Consider the following 18781-nt stretch of genomic DNA (forward strand, 5'->3'; position numbering starts at 1 on the left):
ACGGCGTGCCTCATAATCAAAAAGTGGTTTTGGCACGTAAAACCCCATAATTTAATTTTTTTAAGTTGACAACACTTCATGGTTAAATGTCATAGCTGTTAGTGGGGGCACCTGTATCGTGTTTCTACGTATTCACGGTGGTTGTGAGATACGGAACCGCCTTTCTATTTTACTTGGGCATATTTTTCTTTTTTTTAGCGCACACTTAAGTTTCTTGCTGTTACACCAGGTAGTCGGAGCTATGAGTGGCAGTAGCGTGAATAGCGGCGGCATCCAGCGACGCTTTGGGCAACTACATTACGTATTAAGCGTTTTTAGGCTGCACAAGTTTTCTCGCAGAAGAAACATCGTACAGGCGTCACACGTTAATGAATATGTCGCTAACGAACGCCTTGTGCAGAAGAAAGTTCATTGCAGCTTTATGAGCTCTCTGTGTACACGATACGTCACAAAAAATGTCGCTACCAGCGTTTTTGTTTCTGTACATTCCAGTGACCCAGTATTGCGTAAACGTTAATACGTTTATGGACAAGGTAAAACTCATGACGAGGCTTTTTATTGATGTTCTTGTAATTTGATGGCGACCCACTAGCTGGACGGCAAGCAATGCACCGACTATCATCAATTACAAAAGCGACAAGCAAAAACCGCTGTCAGAACAGTGCATAACGAGCTTTCATGTTAAGCAGCTAAAGCAACCCCAGTAAATTGTTTCGGAATGAAAATATTATACTTTCATCAGGAAATAAAAAAATTTGAGATGCTAGCAGGCATTTCATTCAAACGAAAAGCGGTTGGTCTAAGTAAAAAGAAAACTTCAAGCAAATATATTTGTTCACATGCGTTTGCTGCTACATTCGATAGATCTTTAATAAGAAATTTGCGAATGTATTGAAGTACATACAAATCGAAAGTATCATACAATAAGTGGGGTAGTATCTTGTATTCATATCTCAAATACTTGTTGCCCGAGTATCTTGTATCTTATCGTGGTACAATTTCAAAGTATATTTACCCAGGCCTGGGCACAGGAAGTCATCCGCCATTGCACATAGTGCGAAGGGCATGCTGTATAACTCATTTAACGGACGGAGGAAAGCATGACGCTTAGTCAAAATATATACCAAGGTCTTTAGCCTCATCAAACCAAGATAATATATAGCGCCACAAAAGGTTAATGAATAGTAAGCATGGTTTGTTCTCTGTGTGAAGTTACCTCCCCAGTTTCGATGCGTTCAAAAGTACCTTAATTTATCACTACACAAGCTTGAAAACGAAAAGTTGTTTGTTATGGACCACCACCAGAAAACTATACAAAATCCAAGAAAGGGAAGCTCCCAGGAATTTGCAGCAAAGACATGTACATTTGCTGAGAACAAATAGTTTATAGGTGAAACTTGTGACCCGGGCTAGCGTTTGAGCTTGCCTAGGGCGTGTGGGGCACAATTACATTTCTGTAACGAAAGCTAAGAAAACTGCGATGACATAAGAGAACGGCAAAACAAAGCTTTCAGAGTCAATATAACGACTAGCCAGTTTCCTCATGAAACAACGCAGTCTTATAGCTTAACAATGTCAGCTAAACTTTTCATTTCGTCAGATCTATACACGTGAAAAAACTTCGGTGCATACCTCCAGTTCAACTTCTCCCATATAACAACCACCGCGCTGTGTTCAACACGATGTATTGTGCTACTGAGTGCAAAATAACAGATTTGATTCCCAAGCGTATCGCTCAGTATAAATATTGGCAGAATGCTAAAACGCTCATATGCTGTGCTTTGATTGCACGGAGGTGGAAAGTTACACGAAGTACTGAATAAAACGGTAAACCTCATAACTATAGGGTTATGAGGTTTACCAGCAAAAAAAATTCCTACGAGTCGTAGAAAATGTTCCAAAATATGTTCATACACGTGAATTTTTTATAAAATACAATGTAATGCCAATTACCAGTATGTACGATTATCGACTCTGTAGAACGTACAAACAAGAAATAAAAAATGGAGCCAGCTTTCTAAGAACACTAGCGGATTTAAAAATCAACATTACAACATATGCGACAAGGTCCAGAGAGTTTTGGAAAGTAGAAACCGTCAGAACAACATACGGACAACAAACTATTCGCAACAACCTGCCAAGGTTACTGAATAAATTACACAATGAAACCACTGGATGGGAAAATACCTCTCTTAAAGCTCTGTATAGTTATTTCTGCCTCCAATAGATTGTTCCCTGGCGTTCGCAAATTTTTCCTTATCGAAAACAACTAGTCGCATTGTATAGCTTATATTCTTGGTTTTTTCATTTGTTTAGTTTGTATGAGAAATGTTATTGTTACACCTTGTGTTATGATTATGTCTTTCTCACCCTTGTGTTTCTTCTTCTTTTTTGAAGAGTTGTGATACTATTGTGCCTATCATTGTTTTTTATCCTTATTGGTTAGAGATGATTTTTACTATGACCTGTTAGAGCACATCTCTCTTTTTCTTCATTTGCTTCGCATGGTTCGCGATGCTCACTATTGTGTAAAGGACATATCTAAACAATGATGTTCTACCTTTGTGCTCGCTAACGCCGCGCAAACGCCAATGCGGGGGCCTGCGGCTTCGTCAAGCTGTCCATGTGGCAGCTTTTTCTGCATGCTCCTCGCGTCATGTACTGATGCAAAAATAAACATCATTGTCATTGTCATTGTCATTGTGATATTTCGTCTCCATGCAAAGAACTGGTTCATTCTACTGATGACCATCCTGGTCAAATAATTAGGCACGCTGTATCACCTACGACATTTTTTTTTTATATAAACGCATGCAGCGTGTACAATCTGCCATGACGATCATTCTTCGTAAACATGGCAACACGATGTGCTGCAAGTACGCCACAAATTAGAAAAAAAATTGTGCTCCTTTCAGTTTTTTCCTGGTACTTTTGTACGTGGGAGTTTTATTTGTCAAACCACATGCTATCATAATAACAGGGAGTTAGCACTTTAGCTGTTTTTCTTTTTGATCAGACAAGTAAAAAACGTGGAAGCTACCGTCGACACTGTCGCAGTGTCACCTCGCCTCTAAAAGAGGTACCCAGCTGGTAGGAGTGAGCGCCTGCACGTAGGGTGGCGAAAGGAAAAAATAAACCACCAATTCACCTTCCAAAATCAAATTCTGGTGTTTTAGGTGCCAAACTTACGACGATGATTACAAGCCGCCCTGTAGAGGAGGTACTCTGGAATAATTTTGACCTCCTGGGATTCTTTGACGTGCACATAAACCTATGTACATGAGTGTTCTTACATTACTCGCCCATGGAAATGCAGCCGCCATGGCCGGAATCAAATCTACAACCTCAGCAGAACGTCATAGTTACTTGGCTACCACGGACGATCAGATTGGCTTCAAGCTCAATATGTTTGAGAGCCCCTATCATCCGACTTCACTCAAAGGACGGGATTGCTGATTGCGTTGACAAATTAACGCGATGTGTCTCAGTGACAGGGAATCATGACGCAGGCTAAGCGGCTGCCGTGCGATTCTATGCGACTGAGTGACATAATGCTTGTCATAAGAATAATACAACCATGAAATTATCAGCTTTAGGGTAAAGTGGAGGAATGGAGGGTGACGTAATGGGCAATTCCTTTACCGAGGCAGTTTGAGGACACGAAAAGCTCGTTTCTGGACACACGGTACTGAATATTCAGCAACTACGCAGCTCTTTTTTAAATGGCAACTATTAGGCTGCGTCAAGACGTGTTATATAAGAGGCTCGTACAACGTTCTCACCTTGATTCTGGTCACAAGGCTGTCTGGCAGTTGACAGCCAATATCACAGAATAATGTCGACGGCGTCGAGTTGTGGGCGGGGAAAAAAGTGCTCGCGCAACGCCGGCCAGCTCTTTCTTCTTCTTCCTCCTCCTGCTGCTGTAACTTCATGGTGGCGTCACCAACTCCACGAACCATGTTTTGAGGCAGCGACAACAACAACAACAACAACTCGACCAATTTCCATCTCATGAAATTGACCGCAGAATCACTGACTTGGCATTTTTGAAAAACAAATTGGAGGACGCTTAAGCTTCGCCTTCCAGAGTGGAACGCGATAACGTTATCGCACCCCATTCGCGCCACCCACTCATTCAACGCAAGGGTATTGGGGCATCTTCGCACCGATCCACGCACGGCCCCAATGCGCTCAAACGCGATGAAAGGCAGAAGCGGGCGAGTGGCGCGCCACCTGTCGGGGCAGCGCCATACATTGCGAGGGGTGGGTCTTCTGTGTTTTCCGCAAGATGGCTCTGCATGTGCGCCAAGCGTAGAAGAAATGTAGCGGAAACGTACTTCGCTACTCGTTTAACTGCGACTTCTGTAATTTACATGCTCATAATTACCGATATACACCGCAGTATAACTTTCTACGGTACATTTCTAAGGCAACACCGCATTCACTAGAGGCGCTTTTGTCGCGCTTTGAACCATCTAAGTCATGGCGGAGTGGTAGCGTCTACGTCTCACACTCCGGAGACCCTGGTTCGATTCCCACCCAGCCCATCTTGCAAGTTGTTTTTATTTATGAATTGCTTTTCGGGATTTTTCGCTGCCGCCGACGCCGATGGCACCGGCTTTTCTGTGACACGAGCTCCTTAACGCTGTCGCGTTAAAAGCTCAACACGCTATTGCATCAATACCCGCCGTGGTGGCTCAGTGGTGGCTGCTGAGCACGAGGTCGCGAGATCGAATTTCGTCCACGGCGGCTATCGTCTATTGCTTCTCCATGTAGGTATCAACATCTTTTCAGTTATCCTGGCTTTCCTTTGATAGCCATCTGGCCTCCAGTTGATAGCAAAATTGGCCTTCTGCTAAATTTTCATTGATAGCTCTACTGTTCTTGCGCCTTAGCGTACCGTTGTGGTAGTTTAACGATAACGGCCACCTTTGTAAGCTGTAACTTCGTTCGCGGAGATGTGTGCCATTCCTTCTGGCATGGCCGTGCGCCTTTTGGAAAATATCGCTTACGTTCTCTCTTGCACTTTACGGTACTGCAAAACATTAATATAACAAACACTGACATAACAAATCATCGGGTATAATGAAGAAAATCTAAAACGTTTCTCGCCAATACGAGATTGTAACGAATACAAATATGTGTAATGTGTTTGTAACTACATGTAACAAATACTCGGCATAAACTTCGTAATACCGAAATACGACTTTCGTCGCAGTATGTGACCTAGCCTGCACTAAGATGGTGGCGGCGAAGCGCGTAGCTTGTGCTTTAGAATGATAGGGAGCCAGCAGTGCTAATATCTGAAAAGCGAGCACACAATTAACAAATTACCCATATAGAGTTTGGTAACGTTAAGATTTCAATAGTAAACCAAGGGAACAACTCACAGTAAGCAATATTATAAGTATATTACAGCGTCATCTGTTAATCGCTCATTCCTAGTAGCTAAAGTACATTTCGATCTCTCGTTTTACCGAAAGGTTCAAGGAGTTAACTTAGTTTCGAGGAACCATTACTAAGAAATGCAGAGTTACAGAAAAGTTTACAAGTATTCAGGCACCCTTGGAAGTCGCGAAGCCTTTCGGGCTCAATAGGTCATTTCGAGTTCCTGACCATTATAAGAAGTTTCGTTTGCAATGTCTTACCCCCGTATTCTCAAACAATCCCACCCCCGAAACTCTTCCTCCTCTCCACAAGCTGTGCGTGACGCCGCCCTTTCACTGATGAAGACCCCACACTTCTCGCAAATGGCCTCAATGATCATGATACGCAGCAGTGACCCCTTCTCTCGAGGGCTGGCGATCCTATCTATACTTGCTTGAGTTGAGGGGGACTCTTGTTGACTGGAGGAACGTTCTCGAATACGGGGGGCTGAGCAGCAGTAACAGTACGAGTATGGTAATAAGTGCGCCCCATAAACGTTGCATGGAGGTAGGTTATACCTATCTATAGGTTACAGGTTGGAGAAGTATGGGAGAGGCCTTTGCCCTGCAGTGGGCGTAACTAGGATGATGATGATGATGATGATGATGATGATGATGATGATGATGATGATGATGATGATATACCTCTTTGGATGACGGTTGTCTGCGGCCAGGCGCAGTGGCGTAGTCAGCGGGTGGCACAAGGGGCACCTCGACTCCCCTCCTCCCTCACCCAAAAACTTTCTGTGTTAGTATGCGGCCTTGCCATCTCCCCTCCCACTTTCCTCCCACTTTGCCCAGTCGAACAGGTGCGCCCGTTCGCCGCCCTTTGCGCCGAATAAAATTTCCGGTGGCTTTATACACGCCTGCACAATGCAGACTTACTTACTCTGCCATACGTTTGCAGTTTAAATGATGCTAAAGCTTCAATGTTTTGCTCTCTTCCCTTGCCCAGTGTTCCCAGTATGTTGAAGAGGAAAGCTGTCGGTGTGCTAACTGTCATCGCTGTAGTAGCATCGCTTAACAGATATGCGAAAGCTGAAGATGACAGCCCGAATTACTCCGCTAAAGATGACGCCCAGCATGGCCAATCCTTTTCGCAGGCAAGTATCTTTGCAGGATGAAACCAATGCTGGATGCTTTGTGTAGTGAAAGAATAATGCACACTCACACAACTACTTCCCGACGAAAAGTGAAGAACAACCTATACGCGGAGCTTTAATCAGTTGAACATTTTTAAAAATACAAAAATTTCTTCATTTGGCAATTTCCTTCCTACTTCTTTTACCATCGAGCAATGCATAATGAAACAATGTGTTGCCAATTGCTATTCTTCGCTTCTAAGCGAATAGAACGAGGATCTGATAATGATTAGTCCCTAGCTAACGAACAAAATTACTTTCGCTACCAACCCACATATCAGACCACTTCGAAAGGGCACCCTAAGGTGTCAGCGGGGTCAGGTCAGAAATACCGTGAGCTGCACTGCATTCCACGCTATATTTTAACCACATGAAATTGTAGTCAAGTGCCATTCTTCCATCTTTCGCTAGCCAGAAATTCTAAACAGAACCAGCATTCTTGTGATGAAACTGGTTACGGTTATAAATAATGGTGTTACTGAACTGAAGCTAGTATCAAATAAACTGAGACAGCTAAATTAAATTATTGGGTTTTACGTGCCAAAACCACTTTCTGATTACGAGGGACGCCGTAGTAGAGGACTCCGGAAATTTCGGCCACCTGGGGTTTTTTAACGTGAACGTAAACCTAAGTACACGGGTGTTTTCGCATTTCGCCCGCATCGAAATGCGGCCGCCGTGGCCAGGATTTGATCCCGCGACCTCGTGCTCAGCAGCCTAACACAATAGCCGCTGAGCAACCACGGCGGGTTAACTGAGACAGCTAGATACTGTCCAGGTGGGATCACTTCTTTTTTTATTTTGCGTTTTGGTACAAGAACTAGCCGCCAAATTAAACTCTGTGCTACGACGGTTTTATTTATTGAACTGATTGCCATATCGATTTATTGGCCTGGACTTAAGTTTCATGGCTTTTCGTTGCTTCGCGCTCTGATAATGGTTGAGTTCTTGTATACTCGGAAAAGACAGATGTTCAGCCTTCATAGCTTGTGCTGCCAGCTACGGTACATACACAGTATACCGAGGTTTTAATTTAAAAAACTTTTTTTTCAGGGGATTTAACAAGATGTTGTTTGCCGAAATCGCGTGGGTTCGGCATGCGTGGTATCTGAGCATCTATCCGGCCGATTGGTCGATAAACGGTTCTTTCGGCCCTCTCCTTCATCTTTGCGAGTCGTAATAGGTATCAAAATATAGTTCTCAACGATGCGCGAAATGACAATTAGTCACCCAACAGTTATACTTAACGGCGCGGCCGTATTTAGCATCAATATGATCGAAAACAACTACATTCCTCCATAGGCTTCATTATCTACAAGATCAGCCCAGCTAATCTCCTAATCAGAAAAGAAAGGACGCACGTCAACTAAATTGACGCTAAAAATGGCGACGTTGATGTAGATGGTCGTAAAGAAGAGCCAAGGAAAAAAAACGGTACATGTAAAGAAAGAAATACAAGGTCTGGAACGAACTATAGCGTCTGACAATAGTACGAAGAAAGTAAGCCAAATGATACAAAAATATCATGCAAATATGCAACTTTGCATTGTCTATAATGCCCCCAATTGCAGTACATCAAATCACATAGGCTATGTACGTCAGCCTCGTCTTCTTTCACTACGACTTTGTTTGACACGCCTTTCAATTTTTGTCATTGTTTATGCGTTGGTCAGCACGCGATTCGCCTTTTATGCACCATGACGCACGGTCTGATGGGTCACTGTTGGAAGTGGTATGGTTGGGCCCATCAGTCTCCCGTTACTGCAGGTTAATGGCGATCACGAATAGAAGTGTAATGCCGGTTTCCTTCAATCTGAGGGAGACCTCATAGGCGTCACCACTACTTTCGGCGCATGTCAAGCGCTTCACTGCCGCTTGTCTTGGGGTTCTGGCAATACGTGAATATTTCGGCCATCTTCAAGAAGCTGCGACTGCTGCAGCTGCTTCTACTGCTGATGGCCATGTTTGTCCTGACTTTCATGTACAAAATATTGCTGCCTGCTCTTTTCAAATTGTAATAAATCCGCCGTCTAACTGATGCACTGAATCAAGTACGCAGTGTCAGTATGCGACGCTGTTTCAGACTGAGAAGATGGCTGTCGACTCACCTCAAATATTTCGTTTCCCCATTCATCCATTGCCAAGTAGTGCTCGTTATTCCTATTCTGACGCGAAGCAATCAAAGAACTGTCATGCTCAAGTAAACCGCGTTTTCGCTTCACTGAAATCAATCGAAGGAGTTCTGGTCCATGCGCCAGCCAAAGCCCGTTATTTCAGGTCGCAGTTGCACTCATGTGACGGCGAAAGCAGTGAATTAAAATAATTAAATTTTAAATTATGAGCGTGGTGCGAATGATGACTCTTACTCCTGCATCCGCAGATAATTTCGAAAACCGACCATTTCGTCGGGATCGCCACAAGCGACAAAGGTAGGAAGGATATCTGCATCCACCTGAAAATTGAAAATTGCACGGTTAACGAAGCAGCTCAAACACTTGAGCTCATTGTGAATATCTCACGCAGCTACCCAGATTCAAGGTAAGCACATTTAGGTGGGCTTCTCTGTTGTTTCGAAACGTTTTGCTCCAAGAGTACAAAAGGATTAAACATAACCATACAGCGTGTTCGCGTCCACTCAATAAATGGTGCATAAGCATGCATGAAAATGGAGAGCATCAGGCGTATTTCCCTAGAGCCCATATTTTTTCTCTTTAAGTGTCCTTGGGATGTCTATCTGCCGTGTTTGCCACTCCACTGTCCAAGCCTGTCGCCTGTCGATTTTTCCTGTCGTGTTGACCGATCAATTTACTTTCACCCAATAAAATTAAAAGTGAATGTTTCAAACACAAGCAGAATTGCTCATTAACATTAGCACCATGCATGTTTATGCGCATGCCTCGTAGCCATAGCCTCTACAATTACCCGTTTCGGACGAGGGCCACCCTGCAAAACACGCACACCTTTCTCTCACGTTAAGCCCTTGCGTTAAGTATGTGCACGCAAAACTGGGTGTGTAAAGCATACATAGCTGTATCGGTTGCTTCTGCGCAAGTTATCCAGCTGGGTCTCAGTATAGAAGACGTTCTTCACTGAACTACACAAGAAAGGAGTGGTGACGTGTGGTCAGCTCTGCCGAGAATCATTGTTTGGCTGCTTGAGCAATTTCCGGACGTCGACCGACCTATTCCATAATCAACACGCTGCGTTCGAGCTCAAGCTGCCAACTCGTCTCCTTCGATGAAAAATGAAAAGACAGCCCAGCCGCCGGCACCGTCACCAGCACGAAATAGTTTCACCGAAAAAAAAATTATGCGGATCGTCCGTCGCTGTGGGACTCGGTGGATGCGAATCCCCTTTGACGTACGTGCTCGCACAGTGGTAAATACTTTGACGGTTTGTAATAACACGTTAATTTACGTGGTATGTTGCATTATGTAGCCACCATGTTTCACCTGTATAACAGCTGAATTCATGACATGCGTGTACGACATTGCTTGTGTAGGTCGAAGTTCTGCCGGGGCCCACCTAACGATGAATGTCAGCGTTAACGTCAATTGAGGCTATTAGCGATCCGCCGTATTGCAGCCGGAGAGGCGCATTATGTGCGAGGCGTGTAGGAATGCCGCATTCCTCCCTCGCGCTTCCCATAGAACGCGCTGAGTCATTCAGAGCCACCACAGCTAAGTGATTATCTCTCATCTCCATTATTCTCTCCGCAAGCACAAAGCATCGCCTTCGTCCTCCTGACGTCACTGCATCCACGTCTTACAGCGGACATCCTCATGAGCTGCTTTTCAAGCGAGTAATGCGTAAACAGAAGAATGTTATGACGATAGCACTGTGACCTGTACATTGTAGAAAACAAATATTAGATGTAATGAGCGTTCTCTACCAAGAAAGTGTGCACAATTTTACGCGTAAAACTTACGTCTATGAAGGTTATTACTGCCTTTATGCTGGGCCCTATTTCAATGCCCCTTATTCAAATGCATCTGAAACGCAGAAGCGTTTCTTCTGAGATAACACGTGCCAATTTTAATTAAATTTGTTCCGTTTGCCTGAGAAAGTTATATTCTAGTGCCCGTTCAAAGCAAAATTTTTCTTCAGCATCAATTTTTTATAGAAATCTTGTTTGCAAGAACTAGGAGGAAATTTACAAATCCGTAACTCTACACCAAGGACAGGTGTCCCGATTCTTTCAACTGCGTACTTTTAGATCATCTAATGCGAATAAACTTGACATGTCCACTTATATATTACGTAATTATGTTAAATCTTTACGAGGGCTTTGCAAGCGTCCTACTGGCACACTAGTGGTGTACTTGAGAACCATGTATAATTAATCAAGTAGTCTGCTTTACTGTACTATCAGATGTTGTTTACAGAATTGTGATATCATTTGGATTGCTCAGTTACAGAGTTTTAAACGTGATATCATTACTTTCTCAAAATCTGTAATCTCGAACCATTTTTTAATTGCCTGCCTGATTCAAATTTACTTTACAATGATCAATGGATTTTACCTTTCTTTTTTTTCTTTTTCAAATGCCACAAACCTCGCCAGATTTAGTGCAGCGATTACAGAGAAAAACGGCTCCTGCTTTTCACTGTACTTAAGCAGGACCCTGGGAGCTAGAGCTTCCTCTTAAGTCCGATGCTAGCATGCGAACCAGATCTGCATAATTTTAACGCGTATCATTGTTAAGCTTCATCTTACGGTGTTTACGCGAAGCCAACAGGGCAGTGTAGTCGTTAGCTTGACCACCTCAGTAGTGAGAGCCACTGCATCTCTGTTTTGTGTCATGAAATGAGTAACGACATTATACCTTTACATACGAGGCACTCTACTAGATATACCAAAGCAAGACACAAAGACCTACTAATTGAATAACAATATTCAACGCCTTCTCTCATTTATAGTATTGTGGCTACATCATCTTGATGCGTGCGACGAGATGGTCCGGCCTATGTAGCCGAAATTTGACCCGACAAAGTATTACCTGTCAGCCCCTGTCTGTGCGGTGCTCAATTAGTTGCGCAATAAATGTCCACGTTAAGCCTGTACCTATACCGTCGGCTTGAATATATCTCTTGGGCACAACAGACTTCTAAACACATCCCCTAATATTCAACGGTTGTTTTCATTTCCCTAAATTTCTCCCAGCTCTTTCACCCCCATGTTTTGGGTTATTCGGTGTGTGGTCAATTATCCGGAAAGGCTACGTGCTACGGTGACAGAAGCGGTATCGAATTCTGTAGTACATTAAGATACACGTAACGTGCACGTCTCATCATAATTCGCCTCTCGAAGTGCCTCGCAAATAACCTTAGTCTTAATCCCATTGCCACGTCGGCACCTACCCGCTGTACATCTGCCCTGATCTCGTGTAGGCATTAATGCTTAGGTTGTGAACGTTGTAATGCATAAGAATAAACATTGCATGAGAATAAACTTGTCTCGTGTGCGGCAGAACAGTGTAATGCTTCTTCGCCAGAGTCCAGTAAAATAGTCGTGAAGCCTTCTGCGTCCCATTATCGTAGCTCACCCTCGTCGTCTTCTTGCTGATTTGGTCAAACATATACTTGCTTCATTTTAGTCTAACGCCTTTGGCCGTCAAGGAAAGTTTTACATTATCCCTAATGATGCCTCGTAAACAGGCACCTTCAGAATACACCCCTTAACACCACTTCCCATAGTGCGATAGATCTGAAACACACTTCTATAAGGCTAAATATTTGCGTTTTTCTTTTCTGAGCAGTAAGAAAACCCTACTACGGGCCGACCCATCATGAGAGAAGAGGTCGTCGAGGCGATAAGATCGGCCACCAAGAACACGGCGGCGGGGGCGGACAAAATCCGGAACTCGCTAATCAGAAATGTCGGCGACGAGGCCATCGACCAACTGACGGCCTACCTCAACAAGCTCTGGCAAGAAGGGAGAGTTCCGGCGGAGTGGAAACACGCCGTCGTTGTAATGATTCAGAAGCCAGGGAAGAAACTCCAAATAGAAAATCTCAGGCCGATATCCCTAACGTCGTGCCTGGGCAAGCTTTACGAGAAAGTGATCACGAAGAGAATCCAGTCGCACTTGGAAAACGAGCGATGGCACCCGGACAGCATGTACGGTTTCAGAGCCAACCTCTCAACGCAAGACGTGCTGCTCCAACTCAAGGAGGAAGTGCTCGAGACGATGCCGAAAACGGGCGAAAACGTCGTCATGGCCCTCGACATAAAGGGGGCCTTCGACAACGTGAGCCACGCGGCCATCATGGAGGGCATCAACAACACCAACTGCGGGAAGAGAGTGCACGATTACGTCAGGGACTTCCTGAGCAACAGAACGGCGACGGTGGGGCTGGGCGAGCTGAGAAGCAACGTCTTCCCCACGCCGTGCAAGGGCACACCCCAAGGATCTGTCATATCGCCCGTCCTCTTCAACGTGGCAATGATTGGCCTGGCAAGAAAACTTAAGGAGATCCGAGGCATCCAGCACGCGATATACGCCGACGACGTCACAATCTGGGTCACCCAAGGATCCCTCGGAGAGAAGCAAGAAAAACTGCAGGAAGCGGCGACCTGCGTGGAAAACTACACCAGAGAAAGGGGACTGCGATGCTCCACGGAGAAGTCGGAGCTCCTCAGGGTCGGCAAGCACCCAACGCAAGCGACACTGGAGGTGACCCTCGAGGGACACAACATCCCGGAGAACATGATTAGGATCCTGGGCATGTGGCTACAAGGCAGCCGGAAGTGCAGCCACACCATTAGCCTGCTGAGCAAGGCGGCGGAACAGGTGGGCCGCATGATCAATAGGGTGTCCCAAAAGAGATACGGAATGAAAGAAGAAGATACTCTGAAGCTAGTCAACAGCCTAATTGTCAGCCGAGTCACGTACTCCCTGCCGTACCACGTGACGACCAAGGCAGAAAGAGAGCAAGCAGACACCATCCTCAGGAAGGCGTACAAGACGGCTCTGTGTCCACCGAGAAACACGTCGAACGAGAAGTTGCTCCAGCTGGGCATCAGCAACACCTTCAGCGAGCTCGCCGAGGCTCTGCTGGGTACGCAAACCGCGAGACTCAGAGGCAACCCTACGGGACGAGCGCTCCTGAGGAGGTTGGGTCGAGATACGAGCGGACTGGCAGACAGATACGCGGACGTACCGGACCACCTCAGAAAAACCATTAATGTGGGACCACTGCCAAAAAATATGGATCCCAACTTACACGAAAACAGGCGAAAAGCTAGGGCCGAATATGTTGAGAGAACGCTAGCCCAGCTAGACAATACAGTATACACGGACGCCGCCGTATATCCACACGGAAGAGAACGCGTAGCCGCGACGGTAGTGGTTAATAGGGAAGGAAACCCGATCACGTATGCCACAGCAAAGGTCGCTGGCACAGCGGAGGCCAAGGAGATTGCCGTAGCGCTGGCGGCAGCGGAAGGTTATAGAACAGGCCGATCTCTCAACATACTGACGGACTCAAAAGAGGTGTGCAGAAACTACACGAGAGGCAGAATCAGCAAAACTGCCCTCAGAATACTCAGCGGAGCCACCTCCGCCGAGAAGTAAAAGCTCCGACACAAACTAATCTGGATCCCGGGTCACGTAGGCATAGTGGGGAACGAAAGGGCAGACAGCCTAGCTCGAGGTGAAGCGTTCCGAGCTGGGTGGTCGAATGCCCCGGAGACCCACCTACAGGCTTGCGAGGGGGGATACGCAGAGACCCTGAACTTACATAGAGGAACTAGAATTAGATATCCGCCACCACACAAAGACCTCTCAAAGGAGGAAGCGACCAGCTGGCGCAGACTACAGACAAACTCCTTCCCCAACTTACACGTGCTCAATAAGATGTTTCCGACACAATACAAGGCCACCTGCCCTTGGTGCGGTGCCAAACCTACACTTTACCACATCACCTGGGAGTGCGAACGCAACGAAGCATTCCACAAACACGAACACCCGAGTGCGGAGCAATGGGAGAGTCGGCTCACCAGCAGCGAGCTCACGGCCCAAAGGGCCCTAGTGCAGCACGCGAGCGATGCAGCGCGACTCAGTGGAGCCCTGGAATAGGGGCCCACCCTTGCTGAAGAGAAGTCTCCAGCCGCCAGCGCCAAGAAGATGAAGACGACGGAGACCTCATAACCGCGAAACTCTCGAAAGACTCAAAAGTTTTCCCTCCCCTCCTCCCCTCTGAGCAGTAGCCATGAAGAAGAGCTGCGCATTGTGGTAAAAGAAGGCGGGGACTTTAAAGCGAATGTCACACGGGGTGAGTATCGTAACTAGGATCTCAAATATAATCGTTCTTTCTCTCTTTATTCCCGATGATTGTGTGTTTTCAAGCACAAAAAAGTAATTTTTTTTTCCTTTCTTCTTCCCTTTCGGCGATGAGATCAGCCAAAGGAGGCTCTGCGTGCCTTCATCAGCATCCTCTTCATGAGCCTATTTTATGTCTACCGCATGACTAAGGCCTTTCCCTCCCAGTGACTTCCAATAACGCCCCTCTTGCACAAGCTGACTCCAACTTAAGCCTTAACATTTCCTAATTTCATCACCCTACTAATTTTCTGCCGTCCTCGACTACATTTCTCTTTCAGAGGCGCCCGTTCTATCACTCTAATTTTCCACCGGTTATCTGCCCTACGCATAACATGGCCTTCCCAGCTCCATTCTTTATTTTTCCACGTTTGCGTTCTGATGCGTGCCACTCACTTCCTGTCTTTTAAAGTTACGCCTAACATTTTTCGTTTTATCGCTCATTGCCTGGTCCTTAACTGGTTCTCGAGCTTCCTTCTTAACCTACATGTTTATGCTCAATATGTTAGCATCAGTAGAGTGCAAAGATTGCGCACTTTTCTTTTCAATGACAGTGGCAAGCTCCCAGTCAGGATCTAGCAATGCCTGCCGTATACACTCTAACCCATTTTTATTCATCTGAAAATTGCCTTCTCATGATCAGAGTCGCATGTGCGTAATTGACCTACATAAGCGTACTTCTGTACATACTATGAAGGCTGGCTGGCCATCCTCATGACTTGTTCTTTTGTCAAGCTATTGAACATTGTGTTTTGCACATTAATCTTCAACCCAACTCTTATACTTTCTCGATTGAGGTCCTCAATCACTTGTTACAATTTATCCCAATAGTTACTCTACAAGACAATGTCATCCGGAAACCATACCTTGGCGTTATATTCGCCGTTGATCTTCATTTCTAAGCCGTCCCTCTCTAATAGCTAAAATGCTTCTAAGCATGCTGCCAACAGAATTGGAGAGACTGCCTCTTTGCCTAACGCCTTTCTTGATAGATATTTATCCGCTTTTCTTGTGGAGAATTAGGGCAGCATGGAACCTTTGCCCATATTTGCTAAGGTATTCACGTAGGATTCGAGTGCTACATAATTACACAATGTCTTAATGACTTCTGGTATCTCTACTGAGTCAAATCGTTATGTTCTATCGAAGGCCTTACAAGTGATGATATTATTGTTATTACTATTATTTGTTTTGAAAACATAAATATATTGCACAATCAAGGGAAAGCGAGGAGCAAGCTAACTACTGCCACCGGAAGGGGCACAAAGGCCTGCCTACTCTTGAGAAAGGCAGTGACAGATATACCGAAATGGAAGATAAGAAGGAGAGGAGGAATGAGGAAAGAAAGAGCAACAGGACAATTCTAAAAGAATGAAGTAGAACACACAATAGGGCTGGTCACTGAAGGTAACGCTGATACAGAATGTTAAACAGAAAATAGTTTCTGATCCACAAACGACAACCTAAGTTAGTTAATTATAGAAAAGTAAGTCGAACGCGATGAGCCTAATCGCGTCGAGGTGCACAGTCACTCATGTCGAGGCGCACGACCACTGCATTCGTCAAGTGTCAAACACCGCAGGCTAAGGAGATGATCGCCCCTCACTATAGCAACATGTGCTGAGCAGGGAAAGCGGGACACTCCAATATCCGGGGCTGAAGTGTCTCGCAGCAGCAGCAAGACGTACACGATTGGCTGGCCACCCGTCCTTGTCTGTCTAAACGCTCGCACACGTTTACACAGCCAACCCTCGGCTTGAGTAGTTGCTCTCTAGCGCGACGAGGCAAGGCTCGACCGTGAACACGGGTTCGAGGCGTTCCCTTAGTGACGCGCTGGTCTGCTTGCTGCCTGAGCAGGTGGCGATGAATCAGCAGACCAGCGTCATCATGCTTGCACAAATTTTCAGGGCATTCACAGTTGTCACAGAAGGCAGTGAAGGCACTATTCTGCTTTCTGAGAATGTCTGTTTTGCACGATAGGCTTTGACTCAATGACTGTCTGTACACGTCTCTATGCCCCCTCTCTCTCTCCCTTATCCCTTCCCCCAGCTCAGAGTAGCCAACCAGACTCTTGCCTGGTTATCATCCCTGCCTTGCTTCTCTCTCTCTCTCCCTCTCTCTCCGCCACGGAAGCGATTGGGCAGAGCGTGAGGATTCGCCGTTGTTTTTCATCGGACAAGAGTCTTGCTACTTAGTCCTAGCGTGCACAAAGCAAAGGGAAAGTGTTTTATCAGGTTTGTTTTATTTACAATTGTAGAATACTCTTTTTTTTTTCACGCCGTTTACTGGGCTAAGTAAATGCGTAGCGCAAAAAAAAGCAAATGATTAAAAAATGTAATTTCGTAAGTGCCGTTCTTTTTTAGTTTGTTCATATTATTATTCATTATCTCTTTCTTTTTTGTGTTATTTCAGAAAGTAAAGCTTCTACTATTGTGTCCCTGTTACGAAGGAGCGCGACGTCTTTTCGCCACATTTCTGTGTAGGCCATGATCGTGGCGACATGTCGAGCTTCAAAGTGTTCTTACGCGCAGTATAAGCTCTGCCATGCTATGTAGTGGTCGGAGCGCTTTTCATGGCTGCACTGCAGGGAGAGGGGGGAGGGAGGGAGAAATGGCAGAAGTAGACAAAATTAGGAAGAATACATGCACCCATGCATCCTGCGACACTTAATGGACGCGATTTCATCGCCACACAGCCTTTAATAAGGCAGCAATGATGGTTTATATAGACATGGCGACAGCTTTATGCAAATTACGCGATGTTAATTTGGGTACCTCGACATTATATAGATATATATATATATAGATATATATATATAATGTCGAGCTACCTAAATTACCATCGCGTAATTTGCATATATATATATATATATATATATATATATATATATATATATATATATATATATATATATACATACGCCGGAACAATTCACACACATCGGGGCATTATTTGTCCCCAATCAATAATATTCGGCAATTTTGCCAGTGAGTTATTTTTTTTTCTTGCAACTTGAAAACGTGGCACACACTACTTTCCTATCAAGAATTCTTCGTCAGGCTGAAAACGCGCATGTAATTCGTGACTTTGAAGTCATGCGCGAGCAGCGTTCAAGAAATGAAAGCAACCTAACGCAGATAGCAATTATTTATTGAGGTCTGCAAAAGTCACAGAGACTGCAACTTTTCTTTTTCTTAGTGGTGTGATGGACTAAGATTTTGCGCAGGAACAGCCTCACTTGGAACAACATATATCTTCAGAAATCTCAATTACCACTGGGACACATTTCAGTGTGAATGCGTACAAAAAATCGGCCCGAATTATGAGGCGAAGAGCTTATTCGCGTTTACTCTTTTCCTTCCGTCCAAGGTTCTCTTGTGACACAGCAATTTGGCCACCTTGATACAAGCGAAGTGAGAAGGTGCTTCACCGTCGTGGCGGCCTCCAATGACGGTGGACGTGAGTGGTCATCTTTTGTCACTAATTATTATGCGCATTATATGCTGGGCAAAATATAGTGCACGTGAAATTTGCAAGACATGCGCAATATGCACTGTCTGAATCAGCTGACGCGCGGGATGGCCGCGGCCTTTGATGACAGCCTCAATCGACAAGCTTAGAAGGATTTCGTTTTGCTGAAGTGAGATGCTTACAGGGTTATATCAGTTAGAAAAGTTAGAAAAAAAAAGAATAGAAATATTTACCCCCGAAGTCCCTTCGGGGCACTAAAATCAAACCAAGTCCGGTTTGCACGGACTCGTAGGCATCATAGCTCACTCACCAGGACACGACCAGGCGGGCTCCTTCAAACTTGAGGCCCCGCTCGCTCAGACTCCCCGAATCGTAGGCTCAACACCGCTCGTGACTTTGGAGCAAGATTCACTTCTTA

At 45.2% G+C, this 18781-nt stretch overlaps 1 protein-coding gene across 1 annotated transcript in view; it reads right to left on the reverse strand.

Moving 5' to 3' along the window:
- The window catches only part of LOC135921847 (zinc finger protein 84-like), a 30360-nt gene extending 26478 nt beyond the window's left edge, over positions 1 to 3882 (reverse strand). Inside the window, exon 1 of the mRNA XM_065456224.2 lies at positions 3783 to 3882. The gene's annotated coding sequence lies outside the window, so the exon portion shown is untranslated. The remainder of the gene's footprint in view (positions 1 to 3782) is intronic.
- Between the last annotated feature and the right edge of the window lie 14899 nt (positions 3883 to 18781).

Source organism: Dermacentor albipictus, chromosome 9, assembly GCF_038994185.2.
Source record: "Dermacentor albipictus isolate Rhodes 1998 colony chromosome 9, USDA_Dalb.pri_finalv2, whole genome shotgun sequence".
Taxonomy (NCBI): domain Eukaryota; kingdom Metazoa; phylum Arthropoda; class Arachnida; order Ixodida; family Ixodidae; genus Dermacentor; species Dermacentor albipictus.